This window comes from Mytilus galloprovincialis, chromosome 8 (assembly GCF_965363235.1).
Source record: "Mytilus galloprovincialis chromosome 8, xbMytGall1.hap1.1, whole genome shotgun sequence".
NCBI classification, from domain to species: domain Eukaryota; kingdom Metazoa; phylum Mollusca; class Bivalvia; order Mytilida; family Mytilidae; genus Mytilus; species Mytilus galloprovincialis.
Genome location: NC_134845.1, coordinates 50004495 through 50030574, shown reverse-complemented (window position 1 = coordinate 50030574; position 26080 = coordinate 50004495). Strand labels below are relative to the sequence as shown.

The following is a 26080-nucleotide window of genomic DNA, read 5'->3' as shown; positions in this document are numbered from 1 at the left end:
AAATGGCATTTAAAAAGTCAGAATGTGAATATATATGTTCAAACTGTTTTACGTCATTTCTTAGTAGCAATAAACAAAAAAAACTATGTCAATTGGACATGCTTTGATACTATATATGCCCTTGAATCTTTACTAGATAAATTTGTGTTCGCTTTGGAGATGCCGTATATCGTCAGGTTATCGGAATTCCAATGGGGAGTAACTGTGCACCACTTATTGCGGACCTGTTTTTGTATTGCTATGATGATGAGTTACAATTTATGACAAAAATCAGCAAAGACCCATCGAAACAACATCTGATAAACAAATTTAATAATATATAGATATTTGGATGACATTTTGGCTCTCAAAAATGACGACTTCAGTATTCATACTAAAGATATTTATCCTGTTGAACTTACTTTAAATAAAGCTAATACTAACAATGACCACTATCCTCTCCTCGATCTTGATATCTATATCACTAACGGAAAACTTAATACTAAAATTTATGATAAAAGAGATGATTTTTCATTTCCTATCGTTAATTATCCATTTTTAGATGGTGACGTTCCCTTGTCACCATCTTACGGTGTTTATATATCTCGACTTGTACGATTCGCTCGTGTATGTAACAATGTTTTAGATTTTAACAAGAGAAATGTATGTATTACTGAAAAATTATTATACCAGGGTTTTCCATATGACAAACTAGTCAAAACATTTACTAAATTTTATCATCGGTATGAGGACATCATTCGTAAATATAGCTCAACATGCAGACTTTTTATACGTTCGGGTATTTCACATCCAATTTTTTATGGAAATATTTTTTATAAAGCACAAAAATGTCAGTATTCACCTCAGAAACTAACAAAACCTTTAAATAGACTTATTAAGAAGGGATATAGTTACGATACTGTTGTCCGGTCATTAAAGATTGCATATTTTGGCGTTAATATTGATAGACTTATATGGTCTTTGCATCGGAACTAAACACATTTATTCAAAAACCAGTTGTTGGCATGACACGGGTTATGTTCTTCTCATATATGTTATGATGGTATGATACTAAACCCCTAACGGGAAGGATTGTGCCTGATATTCATATGATGAAATCATAATCTTTCAATCAGTTTAATTGAAGTCTGGAGCTGACATGTCAGTTAACTGCTAGTAGTCTGTTGTTATTTTTTTTATTATTGTCATTTTGTTTATTTTCTTTGGTTACACCTTCTGATATTAGATTCGGATTTCTCTTGAACTGAATTTTAAATGTGCGTATTTTTATGCGTTTACTTTTCTACATTGGCTAGAGGTATAGGGGGAGGATTGAGATCTCATAAACATGTTTAACCCCGCCGCATTTTTGGAGTCAGGAGCCTCTGACCTTTGTTAGTCTTGTATTATTATTTTAATTTTAGTTTCTTGTGTACAATTTGGAAATTGGTATGGCGTTCATTATCACTGAACTAGTATATATTTGTTTAGTGGCCAGCTGAAGGACGCCTCCGGTAGCGGGAATTTCTCGCGACATTGAAGACCTGTTGGTGACCTGCTGCTGTTGTTTTTTTCTATGGTCGGGTTGTTTTCTCTTTGACACATTTCCCATTTATATTGTCAATCTTATTATTTACTACAATAAAAGTATGTTTCAATTAACTCTACAATGAATAGAGAAAAATATTGGGAAAACATCAATGTGTTATATTTCGTTCGTCCTAATCAAGCAAGGAATAAATAATGTCTGATTTTTCAATGTTCCTATCAACTTTTAATCAATCATATAATTAAAATTACTTGAAGCACTTGTGCTTAATTCGATAATATTTATGTTTTCCTCAACTAAATTGACGACAATTGAAGTATCTATTGGTCTTCCAGGTACAGAAATATGACGCATAATAGTCAAAATTTACACTTTGAACCTAATGACACTTTTTAATGTCTCCTTTTTCCCACCGAACAACTCGTTCAATGATTCCATATCTTAGTGTTACGGGAACCAACTTGCTCAGGAGCAAGGTATAGTTCATGTGCGTGCAGGTAAATTCGTAATCATAAGTTCAAAATAAACTGACAACGTCATTACTGAAAAGAAAAATAACCAACAGACAATCAATAGTACACAAATAAAAACATAGAAAACAAAGTACTTCGCAACTCAAACCCAATTATAAAACTGACAATGATTTCAGGTTCTCCTGAAGGGTAAGCAGATCCTGTATGTTTTTGCGAATAACCGTAAATTATATGTTTTTTAAAATCATTTCACTACTGTGAGAATTAACATAAAGAGTAGAAGAAATCATGTTTCCGGTTTGAAATCTGTTTACGGACCAAATTTGGTTATCAAGTCCTTCAGATCATTGTTTTGCAAAAATATTCATTAATTTATTTCATTAAGTCATAAAACATTTTGATAATTCTTAAATTCATGTTAAAAAACAATGGACATTTTTGTTTTAAATCTTTTAACAATTCATAAGGTAAAACACTACTTGGTCCTCCAACGTCAATTTGATATAAGAGCTACTGTCATAATGTAAATGTGATATGTATAACACAAATATGTTACAACATGGTTTGATTTTCAGTTGAACTTGTAGTAAAATGAGGAGAAAATTTTTCTTGTTTTTGCACACATTTATCATATACTGTGCTGTCCATATTTTCTGGTCCCCAGTTAGAAGCTGGTTTTGATCGTTGTTTTAGTCTCTGAAAATAATAAAAAAAAAAGTACATTTATACATGTAATCATGGCAATGATTTATAATAAATAAAACGTATTCTAGCAATTACCTGTAAATTTCGACAATAACTGAAAGACACCAATTAAATGTGTGTATGATAAAACATACATTCTAAAAAGAAAATCAATAGTTTTAAATCAATAGAATTATTTTTCTTTTTATACCGTGGTAATTATTTGTCTACAAAATACACAGAAGCGAATGTCAAATAAAAAGTTAAATCAACAGAACGAATAAAAAAAGACAATACGAAAATGAAGTTACTGCTAGAATACTTTTACTCAAATAAGTTTTTTTTCCGAAATTTCTGGCATACATATTTTATAGTTGAAATTTAGCAACAAAAATTATTTAACGTACGTTGATCTGATTTTGTTTTTATTGTAGGCAGTTATTATCCCCATTTAGTACTGCAACTGACATCGAAAAAGACGCTTAGTTAACAAGTTTAATGGTCCGGAATAACACACGGCTGCAAAATTGTTTTAAATGATGGAATAATATATATATATTTTGATTTCCGTCGGGTCGTAAAAAGTTTCTATGGTTACATTTTTGTATTTTATCCCTTTAATGGGGGTACCCCTCAATTTACCGTTTTGGGTAGTTACCTTAAAATCCAAAAATATATTTTTTGGTTAAATTTCCCGCTATTTTCGTAAATATTTTCTATGCACATATCATCAAGGATCATCGGAATGATGAAGACATAAATATAATACCATCTCCAAGTAAAACTTTCAAACTTAAAGTTGGCTGTATTCTAAATAGAAATTTAACGCGTTTTTCTTTAAAAACGAGAAAACATATTATTCAAAAACAGTATTTGACATTAGAGAGTACAAAACATATTATTGCAATACTGCATGCAAATTTTGTTGGGCAAATTCCAAATCATTTTGTCAAAAACTCAAAAATAAAAACATCATTTGTACCTTTTTTAATTACGGAAATTTCCTATCCGTCAATCAGCTCCACCATTTATTTTTTCCTTCACAATCCATTTGATAGTTTCGATGTGATTATGTAGATTTTGTAGGAGAAGTTAATTTATTTTTGAGTGATTTGAATATATATAGTAGTTCTTTCGTGTATTTTCTGTAAATAAGTTATATTTTTGTTAATAAAGTTTTGACTTTATGTAAAAGTTAACCAAATCCTTTGGATAAGAGGTTTTTCCGGATAATGACTATAATAGTTGACATTTTGGGAAAATACATTGTATGTCAATGTTTAACCTCAGAGCAATTAATATGCATGCAAGTGGTCGGGGGGAAAGTACTATTGAAGTTTCGCAGATATTTGGTGTGTGACAAGGTGATGCTAAAACCAACTTCTCTTGATATTCTGCTTTCCATGGGCGAATCATCAGTGATGTTCTGAGACTTACATCAGAAAGCAAAATTTGTGCGTCTTTAAATTTGATTGATTGATTGATTGTTGGTTGCTTAACGTCTAGTGGCATTTATTTATGCATGTTCAGGACGAGAACAAGTTAATAATAAAAACAATAGGTAGGTTTTGTCATAATAAGAGGCCATTCGGGTTGATGATCGGGAAAATTTAGACTGCCACTGAAGAAATGATGGTATATTGGATTGGGACAGAAATTTTTCATTTCAACATGCCACCTACGAACCCCTCAAAGAGTTCATGCAAGGGTTTTTAACGTACAAAGAACGTGACACTCCCTTTACACGAGGCATCGGATTTAACGTCCTCATTCTGACCGGACGTGACTGCGAATTTAATACATTCCACACAGCCAAACGGACGCGCCACTTCGTTTTACTGCCGATCGGGAGAAGACCAAGTGACCATACTTTGTTTCCCCAGTCACCCTTCGGGAACTTTAAATTAGAAACAACAGAAATCCATATATGTGATAAAACTGATCGACATGTATCCTCACAACCTGACACTTTTATACGATCTCGCGCACAGTTTCTTCCTTGTAGTTTGGATATGAAAACAGGGTTTTTGATTAAAAGAAAAATCTTTAAAAAAAAACCCAGAAAACTACGCAAAGCTGAGTCCTCTAAACGTGTTGACAGTCTTTTAAGTTGTGCTTATTAATATGAGTAATCATTTATCCATGCATAACCAAGTACTTATTGAAGTCAACAACTGTGCAATTAAGTAAAACAGTTACTGAAAAATTAGAATTTGAACTTGCTGTCAGTTCATTAATAACGATTGTTAGTGTAGTGGTGTGATTTATTCTTCCATAAGAAAAAGCCTTTCTCAAGTAGCACATCCTCTATATATACCTATCACTTTTACACAAGAATGTCTCTGATGCTTACCAAACTGCCAAACTCTAGAACTAACTATATATTGTGACACCTGACAATTCAGACACAGTGGGGCCAAGGGATATGAAATATAGAGTTTAGCTCTGAACTCAATTTAAGGGATGCCATATCTGCTGCAGGAAAATTGAAGTCTATGTTAAGACTTTCAGAATTACACAAAGGTGTGTCTGAAAATATCAAGGATACATTAAAAGAAGAACAATTACTTCACCCTGCCACCAGTGCTCTTATGAGCTATGTCCTCGTTTTGGTATTTCTATGGAAATGATGCCCGTATAGCTTGTGATGTGGTATGAGTGCCAATGATACAACACACCATCCACGGTCCGGTCTTCAATACGGAGCCTAGGCTCAAAAGTTCATTTGTTAGTTCATTGAAGAAAAATAACACAAAGGCAGTCTGAACCGTATAGTGTTCCTTAAGATAACAAAAATTCATAAATGTACGGCTATTACAAAATCAATCGTTTCTGTAGCAACATTCGCCCTATTACATTTGGGATTGGCAGTGCAGATACATCATGCATATGTATATGGGAATATGGGTCACGAACATTGATCGAAACTTTGTACTCACATTTTTTTTGTGCTTCCTATGCAAAGGTAAGACTATATCTGACGAGTTTGACCGAATCATGACGGTATGTACGCTCCAGATAGCATTTGTACTCAAAAACTGTGTTTGCTTTGAACAAACTCTGTCCTGCGCCGAACTTGTTCTCATAAAAAAGGGAAGTGTCTTGTAATGCTAATACATTACTGAATCCGCATATGATGACTAAGAGATCGATTCATGTCCCTATTTTTTGAATACTTGAGCTATTGTGTGTCGCTTTTAAAAGTTATATAAGTATCATGACTGATTTTGAATTACAACATTAGAAAATTGGCATTGCATTGTATAATTTTTCATCCTTCCCTTAAAGAATTAACATGATTAATGAGTTAACTTTTTTACCAGGATAATCCCACTAAAAAAATGTTCATGCACCAAACTGACTTTGTTTTTCACTCATTTTTTTTAAACCTCGCATTCGCCTCGGGTGACTATAGTATATTATGTGTTATAATTGCTGTGTCCAGACTTTGCAAATACACAATATGTATTATCTATAACTAGATACTAATTTTCACAAAATACACAACCTTTAAGATGCAAAATTAAAAACCCTGTTTCAGCGCTTGATTTTTTTTTTTTTTTTTCAAAGATAGAAAAAATATTGAAATAATTTGATAAACTGGTGTTTTATACTTTAGAAAATAATTCTGTAATATACTATAGTGAAACACTGTACACAATATGAAAGTTTATGGATAGAAAAGGTAAAGGCCACTTCTTCTTTTGCTATGTCTTAAATGGAAAAAAAATCTGAAGATTCCAAATCAACGCCATTTTGTAATGGCAGCTCTTCAGATAAGTAGTCAAATTTGTCGTTTAAACATCGTTTATAGCATATGCTTATGATTGAATCGTTTTTGTAGCATTTTATTGAATAAATATCAGAATATTTCTCCTTTTTGTCCTTGTGGTTGAAATATTGATATTTTTGGGTCTGACCTTTGACCTCAATTTCACAAAATTGTGTTCTTCCGGACCATTAAAGTTTTAAAAAATGAACTCTGGTTGCAGTACTAATTTCCCCATTAATTTTGCTCATTAGATTACACTATGTATTATACGCTCGATTAAACTATATCAATTCAAACGTATGTATACACGCAAACAAAACTCTTCTCTAAGCACAGTTATGGAAAAAATTAAATTCAATGAGAAGCGTTTCAAAAATTCACAGTTTACATAAAAACCTGTATTATTGCTTGATACATGTCAAAGTTCAGTAGAACCGCACCCAATGTCATTCATGACAATGCCAAAACTCAATTACTGATTTAAGTTTGCACTTATATCAGACTGAAACTATAATAAAGAACAAACGCCTTCATTTTACAAAAGCAACTGCGATCCACATCAAACATCTATATGAATGTAGAGATGATATAGAAGTTCTAGGTATTAATGGCAATATCTATCAAATGGTTAATTTCATTTTTTTTATTTGGCCACTATTCTTTAAAATAGTACAAACACATTTTTTTCTGGATTGTCTATAGAAAATAGACCAACACTTAAACTTAACAAGGATCCTATTCCTATCTAATTGTTTTATTTAATTCCTTTTTCGTGTTATTTTTGTACCTCAAAAATGTGCTTATACAATTATCAATAAAAACGATAAATATGTAACTACACACAATGCAACTATAATAGAATGAGCAAAGCATGTTGATTCCATTTTTTCAACAGTTTATACCTACTGTCAGATATATATTTTTAGCATGACCAGTTACATATCAACTGTTAATTTTGTGGAGGTCTGATGATATTGTGCATAGAAATTTTCGTTGGACAAAGACACTAAGCTATGTTTACACATTTTTGGGAATTATACAGTACTTTTGATTTGATTGGTCTAAACTAGAAGGCAACATACCACTAAAATAACAGGTGTTATAAATTTCCAACATATACTCCACCAAATGCAAGGCTTTCGTCCTATCATTAGTTCAATATCTCCGTATATTCTGTTTGCGCCTTCAATTCAAAGACATAGCAGTGTTTTATGTTATTTATGCAGTTTTGTGAGTATACATTATTGGTGCATATATTCAGGTTATAGTAATTTCTAATGTTAAATTCAAAAGACTTATTATGAAGATATTACACACAAAATCTGAGAAAAAGCAAAATACTTCATTAGTGAATTGACAGAGTAAACGCAATTTTAATTGTTAGATCCGTGATCAAATTTAAAGTAACCATTCAACGAGTATGGATATGTATACAAATTTAGTTATGTCTAGATAATTTTTGAGTCCAAACTAACAATTAAAATGGCGGAAAGTAATGAATATCGTGCAGAAGACGTTTACTCTGTCAATTCACTAATCAAGTATTTTGTTTTTTCTCAGGTAACTTTGATAACTATTTACACCACTGGGTCGATGCCACTGCTGGTGGACGTTTCGTCCCCGAGGGTATCACCAGCCCAGTAGTCAACACTTCGGTGTTGACATGAATATCAATAATGTGGTCATTTTTTTTTTTATAAATTTCCTGTGAACAAAAGTTTTTACTTTTCGAAAAACTAAGGATTTTTTTATTCCAGGCATAGATTTCCTTAGCCGTATTTGGCACAACTTTTTGGAATTTTGGATCCTCAATGCTCTTCAACTTTGTAATTGTTTGGCTTTATAAATATTTTGATATGAGCGTCACTGATGAGTCTTATGTAGACGAAACGCGCGTCTGGCGTACTAAATTATAATCCTGGTACCTTTGATAACTATTTGTGTGTAATATCTTCTTAATAAGTCTTTGGAAATACATATCGAATGTTAGAACTGTTTTAGTCAACGTTACACATGTTACATATCTGGCAATTTATAATAAAAAATGTGAATACTAATCAAATATTTGTTGCGAAAACATTTGGTATTGCATATGTTATAACTGCACAATTGTCCCTGTTCCTTTTAGTGTCTGGGGCGAACATTAAATTTTTGGTTATTGTGCCTATATTCCAAATGATGTAACGTTATTGCATCCTTGAAGACAATGACGAACAATGACAGTTTTCGTATTGAAAAGTATGAATTATGCCCCCATTATGGAGCAATCTCGCTTTTGTGTGCTGTGGTTTATTAAATAGTTATAATTGAACGTTTTTCTATCCTTTGTAGAACTTAAATATGTGTTTAATGAATTATAACCTGTCTTTTCCATATTGGATTGTTATAATATATTGGCAAACAATTTTGAGCTGTATTTGTTGATGCTTTATTTAGTACTTTTTCTGAGTTCAAATTTCACTCGAATAAACATTTTGTACATGTATACTGAACTTTATATATTTATTTTTTTATTTTAGAATTGTTAAAATCGTGTTGCTGATTACCAGTTTATGTTCTTATGAAACATTTATCAGCCCTTCTAAATGTGCTAGGTGTATAAAATAGCATGTATAAGAGAAAATGTTACTCCCATATTTATCAAAGATTTTTTTTATAATCTTTAACATTTTTTGTGTTATGAACATCCTTCTTTAATAGTTAGTCTTAAAGTGATTGTAGTTTAGATCATAACATAAAATCATTCTAACCAAAAATACTAAATTTATATATCAAAAAGACATACACTGGTATTTGTAAAACCGCGAGATCTTAAAGCTGGTTTACTCACCATATATCCATCCGATTGTAATGTTTTCCAAAATACAGATTAACATTACAGAAAATAACGCAAAGTACCAATCAACTATTTGCAGAGCATAAATTCCTCCCTATGGATAAAGAAATTATTAGCATTAGGGACAAAAGAGTACTACCACTATATTCAAATTCTCTGCAAAGCAAACAATAAATGGAAACCAGTCTAGACGGGTGGTTTCTTTGCTGCTTAAGTCGTAGTACAAATAGTAATGACGTCTGGCAAGGCCATCTTTATTTTCTTTCTGGGACGCCTTCCTACGACGTAATAACGCTGCAGCTATTTTTACCGTCTGGAATTTGAGAGAATATTGGGGGAATTTTGACACGTACAGTATTTGCATCCTTAGACGTTACTATTTTAGCGATCAATCAGCAGTCATCGACACACTTGAATTACTGTTTTTGTAAATCGAACGTTCCGAAAATTCGGGTTCATCAAGTTTTTACCATACGTAAAAAATGGCTTCAGCGTTATGACGTCGTGTGAGGCCTTTTCAGACGTCATGTTTTTTTGGACAACTGAAGTCGCTAAAGGATTTGCGTTGAGATTTGAAATAGTCATACATGACGAAATGATTTCTTATTCTAATATACTGTTATATTCATAAAGTTATGAAAGTGTATATTTGTATGTCAAACGTCGATGTAAGTTTTAATTAACCTATCATTTTTTTCTTGAATGTCCGGTAACAAGTCAGGATATGACAGTTATAATCAACTTGAGTACTGCAGTTTTGTTGTTACTCAAATGTTTTCCTCTAATAGTGGGTGTGTTTCCTTCGGTTTTAGTTTGTAACCTGGATTTGTTTTCTCTCTATCAATTATCACTTTTCAAACAACGGTATACTATTGTTGCCTACATTTTCCAATTTTCATTTTAATTGATACATGATGTTGGATTGGAAAGACCTGACAAATACTTACTATAATATTTTGATCATGATAATATTTTCATTCTGATTTTAAAACTGAATTTTTTCTTTATATAGAGATCTTCAATATGCGAAGACATTTTTTTTTTACGATTTGACCTTGATTGTTAAGTTTTCTTTTTAATACATGACTACATTTTCTTTTTTGAGAAAATGTATCGATGGGAACGAAATACTATTAATAATATGAAATACAATAGTGCAATGCTAAGTTCATCTCAGTCTATAGGTAAAAGAGAAAAACATCAAAAGTAACAAAGCATGTAACAGGTCGGGAACACTACCTTATAAGGCAATGCATAAATTAGCATATTTATGTTCTCGCACATGCAATTCATTTTTACCTGGGTTTTTGACCAATCCACAAAATGAGTAACAATGCATGATGGACTACTACGTGATTACAATCAAACAAGAACACGTGTTATTTGCTGAAATACAACACATTTTTTCGTGCAATGCGGGATTAACAATTTTGCTTAGTTTTTCATTTTTTTGTATCCACATTTATAGTTCGTGATATAAAGTATTCGTTCAATGCTCACATTAACGAAGAGTTGTTTCTATGCGAATAAACAAGTGTTTGAATTACCCGATATATAGCCATAAATATGTTTGGTGATGACAAGGAGATTTTATGTATTCGTCCGCCAGACAGCAACAAAACAACTTTGATAAAAACAATTACCCATAAGAAAAACTTAGTTTAGTTGATTGCGCCTTGGATGGAAAGAAATCTCATCAGGCACTCAGACCTTATCTTCTTCTTTCTATATACAAAGCACGTTTACAGAAAACTTAAAAGGTAATATAGCATCCAATATCATCCACAGGGTTTAGATATTTTGAGATATTGCATATACGTCAATATGACAGCAGCCGAATGATAAAAATACCTCTGAGGTATATTTTGGGATAAAATACGCAATCGACGGACTTAATCAGTGGATGAAACTATACAAAATATGTTAAAGCTATTTACCATACAAAATTGAGAATGAAAATGGGGAATGAGTCAAAGAGACAACAATCAAACCACAGAGCAGACAACAGCCGAAAGTCAAAAATGGGTCTTCGTATAGCGGGAATCTCGGAGGAGTCCTTTAGCTAGCATAAATATGCATACTAGTTCAGTTACAATAGACGCCATACTAAACTCTGAATATACACAAGAAACTAAGATCATAGTCAGTCAAGACTATCAAAGGACAGAGGCTTCTGACTTGGGACAGGCGCAAACATGCACTGAGGTTGAACGTGTTTTTGAGATCTCAACCCCACTATACATCTATCCAATGCAGTAAAAACAAACACACAGCAATATGCAAAGTAAAACTCAGTTAAAGAGAAGTCCAAGTCAGAAAAGGTAATAAAAGAAACAAAAATGACAATTATACATAAATTAACAAAGGACTACTAGCAGTTACTTACATGCCAGCTCCAGACCTCAATTACAGCCGATTTCATTGAGTGTGTAATGAAAGGTAGAATCCTTGGTTAGCTTGCATGTTAGCCGAACAGTAAAGTCGTTACTACCGTAAGGTATACTGCCATCCTTTCGAATTAGTCTAGACTTACAGACATGTAAATTGGCTACAACCGGAATTGTCTACTCTTACGGATGGCAGTTTACCTAACCTGCAATCGGCTGTAAACTGATTGAAAGATTATGTCTTCATCACTCGAATATCAAGCACAATTCCTACCACACTTATTTTACCATGTTACTGAATATAATGATGTTTTTACTTATAGTTCAGGTCCTGATAAAAATTTTACACATCCAGTACAGACAGACGTGTTTCTGTGTCAGTTTTCTTGTTTTCGAGGCAGACATGATTTTAAATAATATTATACATCTTTAAAAAGCTCGAAACATTTACGATCTGGAGAGTGATCACTCCATTTGAAATTTCACTGTTTCACGCCGTGAAATTAGTGCACATGTACAATACATAACTATGAAACCTGTTCAACTACTTTTTCAAGGCGAACAAGAATGTGTCCATAGTACACGGATGCCCCACTCCCACTATCATTTTCTATGTTCAGTGGACCGTGAAATTGGGGTCAAAACTTTAATTTGGAATTAAAATTAGAAAGATCATATCATAGGGAACATGTGTACTAAGTTTCAAGTTGATGTAACTTTAACTTCATCAAAAACTACCTTGACCAAAAACTTTAACCTGAACTTTGCACTATCATTTTCTATGTTCAGTGGACCATGAAATTGGGGTCAAAACTATAATTTGGCATTAAAATTAGAAAGATCATATCATGGGAAACATGTGTATTAAGTTTCAAGTTGATTGGACTTCAGCTTCATCAAAAACTACCTCGACCAAAAACGTTAACCGGACGGACGGACGGACGGACGAACGGAGGCACAGACCAGAAAACATAATGCCCCTCTACTATCGTAGGTGGGGCATAAAAAGAAAGTCGAATTGTGAAGCCCGTAAACAATACATTTCTAATCTGAGCATGCACATTGAAGATTATGTTATATATATTTTAATAAACATATTCGCAGAACAAAAACATTTATTTTGAGAATCCCAGACACTATATTAGTTTTCACTTTTTCCACTAATTCCACGTGTTTTCTGTATTGTAGTTCATTGAGTCGGTGTTTCAATGCCATCATCAGCCTTGTGTTTGGGAAATTACTATGCAAATATATCCTGACGTCAGGAAATCTAGAGTTCTCGACCTGTGTAAATGGATGTACATTAACTTGATATTGTATTTTTACAGTCATTATACAAATGAATTCATGTAAAGCGCATCATATATTGATATACAGGATAAGTATATAAAAAAACTAATTTGTTTAGTTGAAAAGAAAAAAGTGTCAATAAAAGACCCAAAGACATAGCTTAATATTATCTATCTATTTTATTGTATATTTACCTGCATAACCAATGGTATTCCAAATATAAACTCGATTAGGCAGATTCCACCTGTTAACAAGACCTTTCTTCTTATAAATAATTTAGGAAATTCATCTGTCAACGCACTCACAATAGCCTCCATCGTTCCGAACTAAGGCAAACAGCAAATGATAAAAACGAATAGTAGTCGTATAAATTCGTGCGTTTACTTTTTGATGTTGTTCTTTCTTTGTATTGAACTTTAATAATCAAATCAACGTATAGTATGTTTGCATGTTATGCTGAGACGTCCTCTAATTTAAATTAAAAGTAAAGCAATTTTACAATTTTACACCGCTTGGTCGATGTCACTGTTGATGGAATATTCGTCCCAGGGGGTAGCTCAGTAGTTATCATTTCGTTGTTGAAATGCATATCAATTATAAGGACATTTTCATAAATTTACTGTTTGCAAAAGTAAAAATTATTCAAAATAATAAGGATTTCCCCAGGCAAAGATTTCCTAAGCTGTATTCGGCACAACGTTTTCGAATTTTGGGTCTCATTGCTCTTCAACTTTATACTTGTTTCTATTATTTCTACTATTTCGATTTGAGCGTCACTTATTACTCTTGTGTAGACCAAACGCGCGTCTGGTGTATCGAATTATAAGCCTGATACCTTTGATAACCAAATTTTAGGTTGTTTTATTCACAATACATAAAGTTTGTCATGTACATATTAATGGTACTCGAATTGAAAACATACAAAGGTGATATGAAATATCATCTTTTAACAAAATATTTGGAACGTAAAGCTAAGTTTTATTACAGCCGTCAATACCGGAGGTAGGGCCAATTTAAATTGGTATATAATGTTTATTAGATTTTATAACCATGATAAAGAGGGTCAACAGATACCAGAGGGACATTCAAACTCATAGATAAAAATAATAAACCAACAATGCCATAATAAATACAAACAAACAATCAATAGTACACAAGACACAACATAGAAAACTAAATACTAATCAATACGAACCCCACCAAAACATTGGGGTGATACTAGGTGCTCCGGAAGAGTAGGCAAATTATGCCTGCACCAAATGTAAAAACACAAAAATACAAAAGTATATTTATTTGAAAGTTAGATCTGCACACTGTATCGTATCGTTTGTATGTATAAGAAATAAGCATATATGATAACATTATAAATATACAATGTGCATTTTGTATTTAACTTTTAAACAGTGAATTCATATGAAAAAGGAAAGCTTTAGATTGTTGATATGCTTAAGAGCTAACGGCTCTGTTTTATATAGTTGTATGTGTGTTTTTATTTTTCTGTTTTAACTTTTTTCATTGATGAGTTTTAGTTTTATATATATTTTCATATTATACCTAGTAAAAGGAGGGTATTACTGTTAAATAGTCTCAATTACTTAACTTTCGATAATTCATCAAGCGTATCCAATTAGAAATATAAGCTAATCAAATAATGTAGCTGCTTTAGCTAGTTTGTATTTTCTATTACTCCAACGAGGTTATGAAAAAAGCATGTGTTCGTGGTGGATGAAAAATGTTAATGTTATATATTGTTTTAATGTTTTTGAAGATTCATATGCTGGGAAAGTCAAAGAACAACATATTATATTTGAAAATAAACTCTTACCTGTGTATCAATACCTATTGTGAATAGCATTAGGAAAAAGAGAACAGCCCAAAATGGTGATATTGGGAAGCTCGAAATAGCTTCAGGGTATGTTATAAATACCAAACCAGGTCCTGCAAAAATTTTAAAGAAAACATGCTATAAATGTTAATCAGCAAGCCGTTACTTCCAGGATTTTTTTTAACCGAGACAATGTTTGAAAATACTCAACTTAATTATTCAACATCGTGTAAATATACGCTTCAAATAATAAGTTGGTGTAGTATGAATGTTAAGACTAATGCGCCAGTAGCTTCAAGACTATTTAATTTATGAATTACACAGTCTAACAACTCGGTTCCATTTTTTGGATATGTCCAATCCGTGTTTTTGTTAGATGAACTTCTATTTGTATCCAGCTAATGAGTTAAGCATTACCGATCAGATTTTGATAGTTTGTTCCTATGTTGTACTGTTACACCACTCTTCGACGCTCATAAACATTTTACTATGGAGTCTGAAATTCAGTGGTTGTCGTTGGTTCATGTCGGTCATATTTGTGTTTCGTAAATTATTTTGATATGAATTAGGTCATTATTTTTCTCTTATAATTGTTTCATATTTGTCCTATCGTGGCCTTCAATATCCAACCATACGGTTTTCGGATTTTTGCATTATCGAAGGGCTAACGGTTGTCTATGATAGCTTACATCTACTTCATTTAAATGTTGGCATGTATGTTGGATAGTTGTCTCATTGGCTATCATATCACATCTCCGTATTTGAATTAAGAGTTCTTCATGGATCTTTTTTACTTGTAGTGTCTGAACAAGAATGTGTAATTTTAGTTTATGTCCATAGAGATGAAAGTACATACCTTGATTTAGTACTTTGTCAACTGTTGTTCCTTTGTTCAAAGCCATGAAACCAAGCATCGAAAATGTAATAAAACCAGCAAATATACTTGTTCCACAGTTCACTGCTGGAACAATCATTACATTCCTGGTATATAAATTAAAAAGATTTTAAGATTCACAGATTTTATTGTTTCAAAAATGACAAATACATATTTGCATCTGTGGTTCCAGGGTAAAAAATTGCACTTAATTATAAAACTTTTGTAGGTGTTTTTTAGCTGAAAAAGTCAAAGAGCAGATTGCACACAGCTTATTTTCATGTTGTAATTATACGTAACAGTAGGTAATATGTTGGAATTGTCATCATTCTGTCAGAATATTTATAGACCAATTATAAAAACAACATCAGAACTTTTAATTCCACCTTTTCATTTCAATTCTATGAATATTTCAATATGAAACAGGCAGTTCTAAAGAGTTTGCCTGCTGATTTTTATTTTATAGATATTAATAATTAACCTCTATGTGAATTTCTAATGGGATAGGCTTGAACAGCCTCGCACTTATTTCCCGACATATTACATTTCTGTATTAGGTATACATGTTTGGCTTGTTCAGTAAACAGTAAGCTTTTTAATTGTCGTCTATGTTATAGTTACGAAACGCGCGTCTGACGTATTTAATTGTATTCCTGGTACTAATCATATATTATTCGTTCAAAAGTTATTCAGTTGCGATCTATATTGTTTGCAATGCATTTACGAATGTTATAACATGAGCAACACAATTACGGGTGCCACATGTGGAGCATGATCTGCTTACCATTCCGGAGCACTGAGATCACCCCCAGCTTTTGGTTGGGTTAGTGTTGCTTATTTTTTAGTTTTATATGTTGTGTCATGTGTACTATTGTTTGTCTGTTTGTCTTTGTCATTTTTAGCCTGGGCGTTGTCAGTTTATTTTCGATTAATGAGTTTGACTGGCCAACTGGTATCTTTCGGCCCTCTTTTGTGTAATGAATGTATATTATTAAAACAATATAATTATAGGACAAGCAGGGAGTCGTCACCAACTTTAGGTTACTGATGTATGGTTGCTAAAAAAAAATGAAAGCAGTTGTAAGAGATATATCAAATACAATACATTTCAACTGCTATCACATTAACTCACCTGTACAAATTATCGTGGAACTTATTGAAACTTGCAAATGTCAATAGGCCACCCCATCCCACTCCAGTAGAGAAAAATATCTGTAATGCAGCCTCACCCCACACCTAAATAAAACAAACACATAAGCCCTTTTAAATCCATTGAATTGCAATTGAAAAACGCATTGAATAACAATTATAATAAGTATTATTATAATAGTCATTATGTTTGTATTCATTTGCAGGTAATTTAGGTCATAAACATGGATGTTTATAGTGAAAGGTTTATTTAACAGTTTTTTTTATGCTATAAGGGACACAATTCCTCATGTACATAACTGTGTTTGAATGAGGAAATTCATTGAACTGTAAAAGACTTAAAATTAGTTCATTTAAACATAAAGTTAAGTGATGTCTGTAGTTTTCTATGTTTTGTGTTCAATTGTTTGTCCTTTGCTCATTCTTCGATACTGTAAATTCAGAAATTATTGAGAGATTTTTATTATTGCTAAAAATGTGACAGTGTTGTAAACGCAATAATTCAAACTAGCATTTTGAAATATTTTATATGAATTGCCAGGATTTTTCTCAAAATTGCAAAAATTCAAATCTCATTGATGTCTTAAATGACAAAATTCCAATAATAAATGCACGCAATAATTTCTGAATTTACAGTAATTATCAAGGCGCAGTCAGTTTTGTCTTGTGTCGCTCTTTCACTTTGACTGCGCGATAGCTTTATACTTAATTTAATCTTAACAACGTGTAGCGGTTCAGTCTCATTTATCCAACTTTTTTAAAAATCTAAGGTAGTACAGGTAAAAAAAAAGTTGGATAGATGAGATCAAAGGTAATCAAGAACAAAGGGTTTTTCAATTAGAGTTTGTGTTGAATGACAAGTGAAAAATAAGACTGAAAATTATACCCAGATTAAATTTTCTGTAGTATTATTTAGATTAGCATGTTAAAATGCGCAACTGACATTTAGTTGGTGTAATGTAAATCATTTGAAAGTATTTTGAAGTTTTTCAACCGTTAATTAAAATATGAATTGGATAGAAAAATATCAGTTGCACTTTTATTCATGAAGAGATTTGTCAATGAGATGGAGCTTTTGTTGTGTAATAGATCCTCTTCGTTCATTTGTTTCTGTTCTTCTGACCGAATGATCCAAATGGGACAAAATATAAGTTGAATACGTTTTACTACACAAAGACTGTCAACCCACTGTTCTGTGGCGTAGTTATTAAAGCTTATGACTTGTGAATCTTCGGTCTGGTAGTTATTCAGTGCGTAGAACCATACTTCTTCAACGTGTTCAACTTGGTGAGGAGGTACTAAAGGAAGTGATCATGCTCGTCGTACGTGTTGATGAAGTAATGGATCGTTCTTATATTCTTCGGTCAAACCAAGAGTATGTACCTTTTTCAAGATGCACTGGCATAAGTTGAATAAACAGCAGTTGATAGTGGCAGTAGAAAAGGCATGTTCAGACGTAGCTCCTGTTTTTTTCGGGATCAATGTTACTTATTTATTTGTCTTTTGCTCATTGATTGCCCTTCTGTATTCTATTAGTGTTGCATTCCTTTTGTAATTTAGTAATTTTGTTGTTAACTTGATCATGAGTTAAAAAAAATAGCAGCCACATACTTAACTATGTGAATTAAATTTTTGCTTTATCCTACATATTGGTCTTTTGATGTTGCCCATAAAAACTGAAGTCTTATACTTATCTAAACATGTTACTTTGAGACCACAATATTGTAAAAAAATTCATTTAAACAGAACTTCCATTTTCAAATTGAAAAACGGTCTGGGAAACACCTAAACAGCATGATTTTGCATCTATAGCTTCTTGGGGCCTTCCGCGGCTCCAAAACCCTTCAAAATGTTAATATAAAAATATTACTGATTCGTGGGTTTCTTCTGTATAAATGATGAAATATTTATTTATTATCGAAATTTAAAATAAACTAAATTTTATTCAAAAATAAAATGTAACAAGTTTACTATCGCCTATTTTATATAGATTTTTTAAATAATTTTAAAACATACAAGAACAAATTTACTGTCAAATTTTAGAAAGACACCTTATAATTACTTAACAAACAACCCAATAATTAACAAAAATGAAAAGTTGGCTAAATGAATATACCTTATTTTAAAAAGTTGGATAAATGGGAAGACACCCGTGTAGCTTACAGTATTTTTCAAATTTAATACTGCCCCACACGTACTACTCTTTTTCGCTAATATGGCAAAAACCTTAATGTATTAAGTATGTTTCATTAAACCAAAGTATTCAATAATGGGAGGTTTAGCTAGCTATAAAACTAGATTTAATACACCATTTTCTACATAAGAATATGCTTGTACCAAGTCAGGAATATGACAGTTGTTATCCACGCGTTTGATATGTTTGTGCATTTGATTTCGGATAAGGGACTTTCCGTTTTGAATTCTACTCGGAGTTCAGTATTTTTGCGATTTCACTTTTTTGGGGGGAGGGGGTATACAAAACAGCAAAAATCAACAACAACAAAACAAAATAAAATGAAATAAACCTTAAATGAGCATGTATACCTTCGTAGACAGTAGTTTGTCCCATTGAGGAACGACATAAAACAGTATTCCATCCTATGCACCAGGAAGTGTTACTACTCTGATGAGAAAGATTATCAATACAATATATGGAAATATTGCTGTCACGTATACAATCTGTAATGAAGCAAAATGTGTTATGTTTTAGTAACAACTCACAATCAAAAACAACCATATATGTTATACTTAAGAACAATCAATGTCAATCTTCTTTTATATATTGTATTTTATATCTTATGAATATATTGTACGTTCGTGCAATATGTATCAGATGACTCATTTTTAGATTTTAACAAAATCTACTTCATTCCAGAAATCCAGAAATAACGAGAACGTATGTTGTGGAGATTTCTCATTGATTACGACGCATGTGGGACGAAAGTTGACCTTTTACTTTACTTTTTAATGCAATTTTGGAAGTTTTGTTATACACAATTTATATTTAAAACATTTCAGAAATTCTGTGTAACATACTTCCAAAAATATAAACTGCTCTTGGTGTAAAGATCACTTAAAGGCAGAAAAAAAGCAATAGAATGTCCTACTTACGAAAAGAAAGTTTAAAACAAAAGCTAAAATAAATTAAGTGAGTTTGCTATAGACATAATTTGGAGATGCAAGGTTATCATTCTGTATATACAAACAGCTGTTAACATTCGTCAGAATAATTTTCGTTGCTGGTTTTGTTTTCCATGTCAACCATACGAATTAAGAACTGCACATTTATTGCTTAAAAGGGACGAAATTTAATAAGAGTACTGAGTTTTATTTACTTTACAGAATTGTGTAGCATGAACGTCGGTAATAGCATGAACATACGGATGTTGTGTTTTTTTTAATTTAGTGTTACAAAATTCAGTTCATTATTTGAAGTTAAGGATTATTACCCTCCATGCATATCTTTGTCTTTTTTTCTTTTTTTTTTGGAAAAGGGGGGGGGGTTATAAGCTAAATGATGCAGGAAAACTGGAACAGTTCGTGTTTATAATACTTACCTTTCCAGATACTTTTATTCCTTTACACAAACAAAGAAATACAATAAACCAAAATATGAATAGGCATAACAAGAGTTCTAATCTGATGTTTCCCATATCTTCTATTCCTCTTGTGATCTGGAGTACATTAAAGCTAAAAAAGGTATTTACTGGTATGAAACGTAATCAGGGTTACTCTCTGTCTCTGTTTCTATGTATAGTGAACGTGGTACACATACTATTCTACTCGATTAAAGCTACCGCTGATTGAAGTACCACATAATGATTTAAATGGCCGATATCTGATTGTTTCTATAATTTCTTGTGATTTAGAGATCGACATACTGTATTTTAACTTGTCTATTGTTGAATACCATACACTGTACAACTAATTTGTCATAAGAACTTATGAACGAAATGAGAAAAACCATGCAGGATTAAAAACTTCACAAATACAACTGAAAAAAATTACAGTTATAAATCACACTCATGATATATAACCAGCAATTTTTCAATTATGCACATTAAAAATCATTTAAGAAATTTCATTAAAATGCATTTATATAACTTTTTTCTACTTATAGATATTTTTTTAAGTTTCAAATCAATAAAATCCATAGAATATTCAAACAAGGGGAATTCCTGACAATCTGACAAAACTAACCTCCAATATTTCAACCAATAAAATGACTTATGGGTAAAAGGAAGTGTTAGACTGCAATCAAGGATATTTAAAAGTCCGATTTAGGCTCAATTAAAAATAATATGTTCAACGAATTGGCTTTTTGGCTAAATTTTAGTTTAGTTTTTGTTCATCCTTGGAATGTCTTTAATTTTTTTTTTTTTTTTTTTTTTTTTGGATCAAATATGTGACAACATGTATGATGGTTTAAACAGATAATGAGATTTTCAGTTTTGATAATCGTTACGTTTGTCATGTGTTGATTTCTGGTGGGAAATTGTCTTACTTGCAATCTGTTCACGTTTCACAATTTTCATACCGAGGTTATGTTGGTTTTAGACGCTACTTTGAATAAATAAGATGTAGTTCAAAAAGAGCTTACAGCACATACTTCTGCAACGTTGGATTCTAATTATAAAATAGTACTTAATTATGAACATTTTAGCAAATATATATTTATTTCTCACCTCCAGAATTCTTCGCTTGATGACATTTTCAAATCCCCTGTATTATTTCCGGTAATAGATGAAATATTACTGGTTGATGTGTTAGTTGTTTGTGAAATATAACAAAACTCTGTGTTCCACTCATTGTCGCACGTGCTCCATGGCAAAACAGAGGTTAGTGAATGGTAAAGAAAGTACAACACATATCCCATCATAACGTTAAAATATATACAGAATATGACTGACACAATCACCATTGCATATCCAGTACCTTTTATAGAAAAGAAAAGATCAATAAAAAAAAATATAAATCGACAATAAACTGAAAATGCCGCACCATACTAAAAACGATAAAAATAAACAATGGTAGTCAATACACAACTTGGACCCCGCCATTATCGTGCTCCTGTTGGGTAACATGGGTAAGCAGACCCTACTCCACATATACAACCTTCATATTGCTTATGTATATTATGTGCGTACGAACAAGGTAACACTTTTATCTGGATCTATGAATAATGAAAGACATCAAATGTTAGAGGAAAATATAAAGTACATTGTATCTTATTTAATGGAACTAAATCTTTCATCATTATGATTATGATGTTAAGGCGAAGTGTACGTAAATAAACTACACAATGGATTTTTGGAAATTTTTACATGTAGATTCTGCTTGTAAAAATAAATCAGAAAATAAAATAAAAAAAGGGGGTAACCGTTTTCGTTTTTGAGATACGAGCTGTTGAAGTTAACAGCATCATACACCAACATTACAAAGGATATATAGGGAAAATCGTGAAATTCGGCAGGAATTGTTACATTTCCAAGATTTTCTATTATATTAGACAATCGATTTTTTTTTTAATTTATGAGACGATTCTAAAATGTCTGAGGAATCGATTGGTGCAAAGAAAGTCCTTAGCAACCGTGCTACTTTTCAAGCTATACCCTGTTAAAGTTGAATCTTGAGTGTAAAAAAACAAAAAAACAGCGACAACGTTATTGACGTCGCCGCAACAGTTTCGACGCTTCATATAGTTCTATACTTGTATGAAATATATACCGCTTTGTTGGAGTTCGTGTTGCTCGGTCTTTAGTTCTTTATGTTACGTTTTGTGTACTATTGTATTGTATTTGTCTATTATATGTGGGTGCGTGCGGAGATCGCCAAGCTAGAAAACGGTTGACATTTTCTTCATTATGAACTAGAACTATTTTCGACCTTGGTGCCTTATTTTTGTTAAAATCTAAACACTGCGACGTGTTTTCAAAATCTTTGTTCCCATAAAACTTCATTTCATCAAGGTCTCTTCTCAGAATATCAGCCATCTGTCTGGCACAGGATAACAAATCAATATTTAAGTAAATTTAAGTTGTGTGGTAATTCTTAGTACATTTGGGTAAATTAATCTTATCTTTGTGCCGCATAAGCATCTCTATAATTCAACACATTCCTGACCCACGACATTATATATTTTATGCATTGCATGCGCTTCCTTTTATCGCAATCCAGACCGGTTAGTAACCGTTGTACTTTACACGTCTGAAGACGAATATTTGCGTGAAACATTTTTGTATGATTTTTATTTCTGGAAATCAATCTGAAATCTACAACAGTCCTTTCCTGAAAGTCGGACTGGACCTTTACTTTTATGTGCATTCGGGATTTACACCAATTGTAACCCGAATAATTCAGTCGTATTATTCAGCTAATGTACGAATGCTACATTTCTCGTGTGGGAGAATATCGGACATGGAAAGGGCTTGAATTATTCGAGTTACTCAAATTGAAACTCGGGAATATATTTCTAGCTGTTCGGAATTCGCGGAAACAAATGATTGTTTTTCGGCATTACGGTATTGAATCAATATGAGAGATACCAATTTTTTCTTTTAACAAATTCGAATACCAGTCAGTTTAAAGGACTTTAGTTTGAAATAGGGGCGGTAATCCATTCATTTTATCCAATCAATTTGGGGGGGGGGGGGGGGTCAACATTGATAGTCAAAAAGCCTTGAAATATTCGATAAAAAACGTTGAATGTAAATTATATGAACTCCAAAGTCTCATATTATAAGACTAATCTAGTAAACCACAAGCTTCTCAATTCTTGTATGATCATGAACTAGGTGAAAACCTAGAGCTGACCGATTGCGAAATCCTCATGGATAATCATCGAGGTCGATAAACACCCCTTGCAGTAAACTTGGGTTAAATTTAAAAAAAAAATCGAAATGTAATAGTCTGAACACATTTCACCTCTCATTCCACTACATATTAAATTACAGTTACAAGTATTACAAAACTTCCCTGACCTCTTTTCTTTAACCATAATAGAGGGAGGAGGGACGGAGGGATCCAGATCCCGAAATCCCGGGCTTAAAAACACGACATCCCGAGGTCCTGAATTTAAAAAAATTTAAATCCCGACTACCCGAAATTCGGAAATAGAATTCCCGGATCCCGAAAGAGTCAATCCCGAAATCCCGAGCTTAAAAACACCCGATCCCGGAGTTCCGATAAAGGTCCTACCCCCCCCCCCCCCCCCTCGCCCCCCGTAATTCTATATTCTATTCATTCATAATCTTGAATTGAGACTTCTTTAATTTTGAATGATGCACACAGGCACAATAAAAGAAAACAGATTTCGCTATATATCTCTTCGAAATTGGAATTTGTGAAAGAAGAAATGACATGTTATATTTTATCTTACATGTGTACTTTCAATTTCAATATGGTTCTAAATTTAGATTTAGTTTTCCCATAAATTGCGGACGGAATAGAAGACACCTGTTTTTCTGCACATGTAGAAAAAGTTGAAACTGGGAGTTGAATGATATAATTTTTACTTACTTTTAAGATAAATGTTAGAGTGAGACAACTTTTAAGTTACTGAATAATTTTTGGGGCCTAATTTGTTTATTTTTTGTTTGTTTTCCGTCTTTGTTCTTCCGACCTGTAAGTGTTGCACTAGTGGTCAAATTATTCTCTTGGTATCGTCTGATTTCTAATATGAATATAAATCATGTCCTTAAATTTTCAATTGCGCAAAATACGAACATTTCAACGTCTTTTTAATTAAACAATTAAATTCACACGTCTTTCATTAATTATTTGTAACCTATTATAAAACTTTACGTTGAGTACTGTGTTTTCCGTTCAAGACTACGTCTTTTTAAAACGATATTGTTGGGTCAATTCAGGTTTCATTTTAATTAATTTGATATCAATAGAAGAAAAATTGTTACATGTTTATTTGTTTATAATTTTGTTGTGAGGCGTTTTTTCTTTCTGTTGATATCATAAACATGAAATGCCTTCTCCTACGCGTGTATAAAAAAAAAAAACAAAAAAAAACAGTGTTTTTAAGTCAGGCTGCACACAGAACAACGTTCAGAATGCTGTGTTTCTAATTGGAGTTATTTAGATAATTTCTATGAGGTTTAAGACAGCATAGGAGTGCTTGTTGGATTTATTCTAGACCGCAGAAAGTAGTTTCTCTTTTGTGTGTCCTTTCTTGGAGTAAGGGAGATAACTTGCGTAACTAACGACGAACGTTTTTAATCCCGTTTTCCGCTAGAGGCGTGCAATTACGTACACTTCGCCTTAAATCAAAAATATAAATATTTTGTAATATAACTATAATTTTGTTGTTGAATAGAATAAATTCACTTATAATTAAAAATATATAACAAGTTTTACATGCGTATATGTGAAAAGGTCGTCTTTTTTAGTCCTTATGATCTCGTTATTGCGTATGATCATGGGGATTTATAGTTTGCACACGGCAGATTGTTGTATCAAACATGACTTCAATATCACGCTTTCTTGTCAGCCGCAATGGAAAATTAATGTTTTTTTTTTTGTTTTTTTTTGGTTTGTCTTTTTAATAACTTATAGTTCGTCTCATAGACAAAAACATATAGTCTCTCTACAGCTACACACTGCCGATCAGATCAACTCGATCAAGCCCGATCAAGACAAATAACGTGATCGGAGACTGGTCTGACTCAATCTACAAGAATGTTCGGGATAGTCTACCTTGCTCGTCATCGATCTGACTTTCTACCCGAGAGTTTTTGACATGTCAAAAACATTCGATAAGGATCGAGAAGCAAGTCACTCGAAAAGAGATTAAAAATTCGTCGAGTGGCGGTCGAATTGATCAGGAAATGATCGTGTAGAGATCGAGCATGGTCGGAATACAAAATTTTTACCAATCAGTACTCGATCATTTCGACCTTTGCTCGACTAATGTCCGATCATTTCCAGATTAACTCGAACAATGCCCAATCGCTCCCAGATCACTGCGACTTGTATATTTATATCATCTTAGACCAACTCGACCAATACCCGATACCTTCGCGACTACATTCAACCACTCTTCGATATCTACTCTGCCATTCACGAGAACACATGACTGCTACACGATTCTGTATATGTATGCAGATTGATTAACTCTCATAACTCTGCTTCCGCAAAAATAAATTGGCAACATTGTTTTTAACTGTACAAAAATTCTTCCATGTACAGTACGTGTCTTTTTTAGCAAGGAGAGGTAACATTCTAAAAGAGAGACGAAAGACACCAAAGGAAC

The 26080-nt window shown here is 32.4% G+C and overlaps 1 pseudogene; it reads right to left on the bottom strand.

The window, feature by feature from the left end:
* Window positions 1-2553: 2553 nt before the first annotated feature.
* Window positions 2554-26080, bottom strand: part of LOC143043050 (sodium- and chloride-dependent glycine transporter 2-like) — a 36362-nt pseudogene continuing 12835 nt past the window's right edge.